Raw genomic sequence first — 6,501 nt, 5'->3', positions numbered from 1 at the left:
CCGGCGGCTCAACCCCGGCGGCGAGCGCCCGTCTCACCCCTCCCTCGCCGCAGTTACCCGCGTGCCCCACCTGCTCCGCCGCTGCGCCCGGCCTCCCGCCGCACGGGCCACACCCTCTCGGGCTCTGGGCACCGCCCCCCAAGCCCGCCCCTCAGCACGCGCCGCGGCCGGCGCCCCGCCCCAGCCGTCACGTGATAGCCCCGCCCTCTGTGCGCGCTCGGATTGGCTCTCCCGGCCTCCGAGGTGGGGTCTGGCTTAGAGCACGGCCCCGCAACGCGGCTGCAGTTTTCAAACCTCAACTGTAAGCCCGGGGACCCTGCTGTCGCCGGGAACCACCTCACAGGGGAACAGGTCACGCTTTTGGCCGCTGTCCAGAAGAGTAAAAGTGGGTCCTGCCGCGCTCGGAGCTACCTGGCGCCTCACTGGGCTAGAGCTGGAGAACGAGTCGTGTGGTGGCCACCGGCGCGGGGCGGGACGGGAGCCCCCTTGGAGGGGGCAGCCCCGAGAGGACCTGCTGCGGCCCGAGCGGTCAGTGCCTTTCGCTTCGCGCGACCGCGGTCCTGCCGCGGCTGGTGGGTGGGCTCGGGGCTGCGACTCTGAATCCCTGAACCCGCCCCCTTTCTCTTGGGTACGGAGACCCCCCCACCCCCTAACGCGGGAGAGGTCCGGAGGAGGGATGCCCGCGGTGTGGGCGGATTCAGGGTCTCCTCAGAACCCGGATCCCCGGCCTGACGGAGTGGACTCGGGTCCGCCGCCCGTCAGGTGGCCCGGCTGCCCCGGCTCCCCGCCTGCAGTCCTGCCTTGCTGCTTTCCTGGGGTTCGGGGCTGGGGCGTGCGGTGGTCCTCGCAGCCCCCCTCAGTGGGGGCGCGTGTCCGTGCGTGTGTGTGCGCGTGTGTGTGCCTGCGTGTGCGCCGTCGCCCCCCGGCCCGGCCTCTCCCCGGTCGCGTCCCGCGGGGCTCCCGTCGCCCGTGGCTGGCCCGCGCCCCTTTCCACGTCGCGTCGATGTGGTCCTTCCTGACCCTCCCTGTGCACAGCTGTGGTGGCCACGGGACGCGTTCCCGTCTGGACTGGTGGACGCGTCCCGCTCGCGGCTGCCTTCCGTCCCCACAAAGTTTGGGCTCGTCCTGTGGGGCATGTGCAGTCGCCGCTCGGGAACAGCGCTGTAGAGCCCCGAAGAGAGAGGACGAATTTCCGTTCTTTCGGTAAATTTCAGCGATCCGGTGTTGTTTTGACGCCGTGTAAAGCCCCTCCGTGCGCACGAGCCACCCTGAAGCGACACAGCTCCGCGGTGACTGTGGAAGTTCGCTCGGCTCTTTGTCGTACTGCGGGGAAGGCGCTCCGGGTGGGTTCCCCGGGAGGGATAAGCGGAGGCGAAGCCGGCGGGGACCGCGTGCCGGCGGCCGCGGGCAGCTGCTCTCCCCCGTCGGGGATGGGCCGGGAGACACTCACAGACTTGCAAATTAAAATTAAGAAGGAAAAATACACTTAAAAATACAGCCCCATGCTGGCCCAAGTTCCCGGTATTAGGTGTGTGTGTCGCAGTCACGGCTTGGCCGGCGTCGTGTTCACCTCCGGGACCCGTGCGGCGCGGGGCCTGCCGTGGCGTTCGCTGGCGCGGCCCCTTTAAGCGCCGTCTCGGAGACGCGTGCGCGGAGCGCGGGGTTGGCCCGGGCGCGGGGCGAGCGGGGCCGGCGTCCGCGACCGCGCGGGAGGAGCCCACCGGCGCGGGCTTGTTAGAGGACAGGAGAGTACACCTTTTTTTCTCATTGATATGTTGTTTTATTGGTGTACCGGGAACTGTCCAGAAGTAGTTTTCAACTACTTCTACTGTTTTTATTAAATAACATCACCGTAGAACTTTGTATTTTTTAAAAAGTTGGTCCATAGAAACAGTGACCTCATTTAAGACCTCTCTTCCCCATCCATCCTTCTGTGAGATGTTTCATTTTTTTAAAGATTTCCTGATACTTTAATAAGTGGAGTTATTAAAAGTTTTATTTTTGAGATACATAGTATGCATTTTAGATCATTTACTAAATTATGGGTCTAAAATTGAAGGGAAATATATTTACATGGCAATATATTTAAGTGTTAAAAGTAAAACTTGTGTAGTAATTGTAAAGTATTTCTTTTGTGTGTGTCGACAGAATGGCTGTAGTTGCTCTTGTACTCTGAGCAGTGAATTCCAATTTGGTTAAGACAATTGGTTTCGGGCGCCTGAGTGGCTCAGTGGGTTAAAGCCTCTGCCTTCCGCTCGGGTCATGATCTCAGGGTCGGGGATCGGGGATCGAGTCCCGCATCAGGACCTGTGCTCAGCAGGGAGCCTGCTTTTCCCTTTCTCTCTACCTGCCTCTCTGCCTACTTGTGATCTCTCTGTCAAATAAATAAAATCTTAAAAAAAAAAAAAAAAAGAATCAGTTTCTAGGAAAGTCAAACCTTGACTAATTGATCACCGTGGCAGCACATTAATAACAAATCTGAAGAAGACACAAGCATTTTTTTTTTAAGATTTTATTTATCCATTTGACACAGAGAGGAGATCACAAGTAGGTAAAGCAGCAGACAGGGGGTGGGGGGGCAGGCCCCCCGCTGAGCAGAGAGCCCGAAGTGGGGCTCCATCCTAGAACCCTGAGACCATGACCGGAGCCGAAGGCAGCGGCCCAACCCACTGAGCCACCCAGGCACCCCAAGACACAAGCATTTTATGGCATGTTTCTAATCAAACAATTTTATTTTTAAGCTTGCGTTGACAGTGCTTTACTGGCGTTAAGTAAATACCTACACATATTTCAAAAACTTTGTTTTGAATGTTTGATTATTATGAGAGACCATCCTTATAAAAAATTTGTTGTACTCAAGAGACCCAATTTAAAATCCATGAATCAAGGAAATCAATTCCTAACACTTTCACTAAATCCTAAAATTGTCTCAAAATTGCATGTGTAATATATTGTAGTGCATATTTCCTGTATACAAAATTTGCAGCTAGGAACAGTGCTCTTAGATTTACTGCTTTTAAAGGATTTTGATCCTTTTTTTTAAAGAATTTTTTTGCATTCTGTTGGAAACATTAACAGTCATTTATGTACTTCCTTTCCCCTTGGGAAAACTTTAAGTATTTTAGTTGCTTTAGTTTGCCACCATATTGATGACAAAATTCTATGATTTTATTTTTAACTAGTTTATATTCTGTGATAGATTATTTTCAAAGGATGTTTCTTTGACTCTTTCAATTAACAAATTTGCTTATAAATTAAGTTACAAATTTTTTAATGTATGTGGTGATGCTGCAATTTTCAAGACCTATTTAAATTTTTAAAAATTTCTTTGATTTATTTATCATTTTTTCCAATAACATTTAACCTTGAACTTCAATGCCACTTTAAACATCTAAATTAATCAGTTTCATCTAACATTTATATGTGTGTTTTGGTGCATCCCTGACACTTTGCAACTTCTTCACCCAAAGAAGGCATAGTTATACTTTAAGCATTTAAAAATTTTGATATTAACAGTGAGATGGTAGTTTCATCTTTAAATCCTAAAGGATCATATCCCATTTTACACTGTAATGGCTACTGAACAAACAATACTTTAGCAGTGCAGTCAGTAAATAGTACTTTATTTTACAGTAGAAACTTAATTTTCCATCTGATGAACGACGAGCACTGTGTGTTTGTTGGTACACTTTATTTCTGTTTTTCAACATCTTCCTATCCTGGTTCACAACTACAGGGTTTAATTTTCCTTCTGAAGGAAGGCATAGAATCAGGCCTGGGGTTGTTACCTGGAACTTCAGCCCTTGGGTTGTATATACTGACTGGCTGGGCTAGAGTTAGTTAGCTGGCTTCCTTTTGTGATTTTCAAATAATTAAATTCTTGACTTTCTATTCAATCTTTAGAAGTAAACAAACAAACAAAACCTGTTTTAGAATACAATTAGTAGAAGGAATATAGTCTCTTCCTGGAAATTGAAAATCATCTTCATCCTTATCTCTACACTAATACCTTTATTTCTGTTCAATGACTAAAAATGGATTCTTCTGCCACACTAGCAGAAAGTTCTTTCGTTATGTTGATGGATGCTAGATAAATCTCCAGTTCCTCTGTTTCCTAGGGAAAACTTGGTAGCTATAAAATGCTGACATACAAAGGAGTTGTTTCCCTATAATCTTGTGCCTTTCTTTTTTTTTTTTTTTTTAAGACTTTATTAATTCATTTGAGTGAGAGCATGAGCAGGGGAGAGAGGCAGAGGGAGAAGCAGACTGACTCCCCGTTGAACTGGGAACTGGACCCCAGGACCCTGGGATCATGACCTGAGATGAAGGCAGATGCTTAACCATCTGAGCCACCCAGGTGCCCCAGTCTTGTGCCTTTCTTCATTTACTGTTGCTTTTTGAATTTACTTCATGATTATGTAGATTTGTCGGTCCTTAGCAGGACAAATATCTGAATTTCTTGAATGAGATAGCTTTTAAAATACTGATATTTTTAGCTGAAGTGGTTATTCACATAAAAACGGGTAGTCACCTAGTCTGGAAAGACAGGTAAATACAAAACAAATGATCTGTTGGTATTACATTACAATATATGATAAAACATTGTTATCCATATTTCTAGGCTTTATGACTATCCCATTTAGAACTGGAATTCTCTAATAGCAATTTAGAACATTTCTTATTTTATTTAGCCAAATATTGATTAAGCAGAGACTAAGGTGCTTGAAGCTCCAATGCTATAATTTCAAGATGAACCTCAAGTTTTGCTGAACCCTTGAAGATACGAGATTCACCTAAAAACTCTTGGTGCTATATTTCATAATTCTTATAACTCAGTTCATGAAACATTAAAAAAAATTCCTACCGGGTGCCAGATACCCCATTAAGAATTTAGACACAAAAACAAATGTTGTTGCCCTTTAGACACTAAAGAGAATTGTTGTCTAACATGTTACACGTTGAAGTAAAGAAGTGTGTTGAGGGTCGTCCTGTTCCTCCTGTTTGAAAGGTAAAGGAGAGGCGTTTAAACCAACCTGTGGGTTTTAGGCAAAGCTTCCTGGGTGAGGTGACCTTCTATGCTGAGTTATGAAGGGTGTATGAGAAGACTTAGCCATTTAAGGAGAAGTAGAAAGAACATTTCAGGCAGAAAAGTAGAACAGAGATGTAGAGGGGAAAAAAAAAAAAAAAGAATGTGGCAGGAAATGAAACTGGTATGTACCTGGCCTCAAAGCCTTTTGTATGTAATGCAGTAAGGGCTTTGGTTATAGATACTGGATAGCTAATGAAGCGATCAAAGCAGACAATTTAATTCTCTAGATGTTTTCATATATTGTATATGCTATATCCTATTTCTGTAAAACATTTTTATTGATAACTTCAAAATGAATATTGTGATGAATATTTTTAAAATATTTAAATAGAGCTATTTAAAGGTTTTACAGGGACTGTTGTGTCTTACAAATCACATCATGGTGCTGTCTCCCTTCAAGTAGGTTAAGGTCCACATCAAGCCTAACATTTCCTCTGTTCCTTCCTTCACTGATCCATATCTGAATTCTTATTGTAATTATTGTGATGGGAATTAATAAAAGAAAAATATTTGAGAATAAGTTTGAGGTACTGTATACTTGGAAGCTTAATTTTATCTTGCCTTCTAGTACCCTCTTACTGTTTCTAGTACCTGATTGTGTCTATAATTGTGTACCTCTATACACACACACAAACACGTTTACCTACTAAGTCCCTTATGATTTTATTAGTATAGCCTAATAAAGTGTTATGAAATGAATTTCAAATAGATTGAGACATATTGGTAATTTAGAATCAGTTTTGTGAATTGTAGTAGAAAACAAAAGGTCTGCAATTGTTGGAGTTAAGGAGAAATTGTTTGGAAATTCAGGAAGATACACAGAGGAGAGGGTTGACTGATAACCTTCATGTACCCAAGGGTTAAACCTTATGTGACAGGCAGCCCGATGTTTGTGGAGGGTTTGGACAAAGTGTAACATTCATGCTCCATTATAAGTAAAATTGGCCAAAGGAGAAGAAATGGAAAAATATCTAGGCCGTGGTAACCTGTTCGGGTTCAGTAAATAGAAGGAAAATAAACGTACAGGATGCTATAGGCATGCCTTAAGCAGTCTGTAATACCGTTATTTTAACAGTAAGTAGGTAAGTATAATGTTCTGTTTTCAGAAATGTGCTCGCTCTTTATTCTGAGACATAGCTGGTATTTCACCATATTCCCAGCTAGAGTAAAATGTATCACAATTCAAAAAATGATTTTTGTATTAACTTGTATTTAAAAGAACTGCTGATTGCCCACTGCTGTTTTCAGCTACATTTAGAGTCATAAAAATGCCTGTGGGTATATTCAGCATTATGATGACCAACAGTACATGTAAGGGGAGGAAAATTTGTTAGGGTAGAAAATTAAAAACACGAGACAATGTCCAGTGTTAGGAAATACTCTCAAGTAGCTTGATTTAACAAAGCCCTATT

At 44.7% G+C, this 6,501-nt stretch overlaps 1 protein-coding gene across 2 annotated transcripts in view; it reads left to right on the top strand.

Annotated features, from left to right (window-relative positions):
• Nucleotides 1–255: 255 nt before the first annotated feature.
• Nucleotides 256–6,501, top strand: part of LOC111151166 (serine/threonine kinase 17b) — a 29,337-nt gene continuing 23,091 nt past the window's right edge. Inside the window, exon 1 of one of the 2 annotated variants that reach the window (XM_022509000.1) lies at nucleotides 256–528. The gene's annotated coding sequence lies outside the window, so the exon portion shown is untranslated. Of the gene's footprint in view, nucleotides 529–4,337; nucleotides 4,358–6,501 lie in introns of those variants that run through there. The other variant, XM_022509076.1, reaches the window with a different exon arrangement.

The sequence above is a fragment of the Enhydra lutris genome, unplaced genomic scaffold (genome assembly GCF_002288905.1).
Source record: "Enhydra lutris kenyoni isolate GAN:26980312 unplaced genomic scaffold, ASM228890v2 scaffoldscaffold1, whole genome shotgun sequence".
Lineage (NCBI taxonomy): Eukaryota > Metazoa > Chordata > Mammalia > Carnivora > Mustelidae > Enhydra > Enhydra lutris.
Note: the sequence above shows the minus strand (reverse complement) of the source record. Positions and strands in the feature narration are given on the sequence as shown.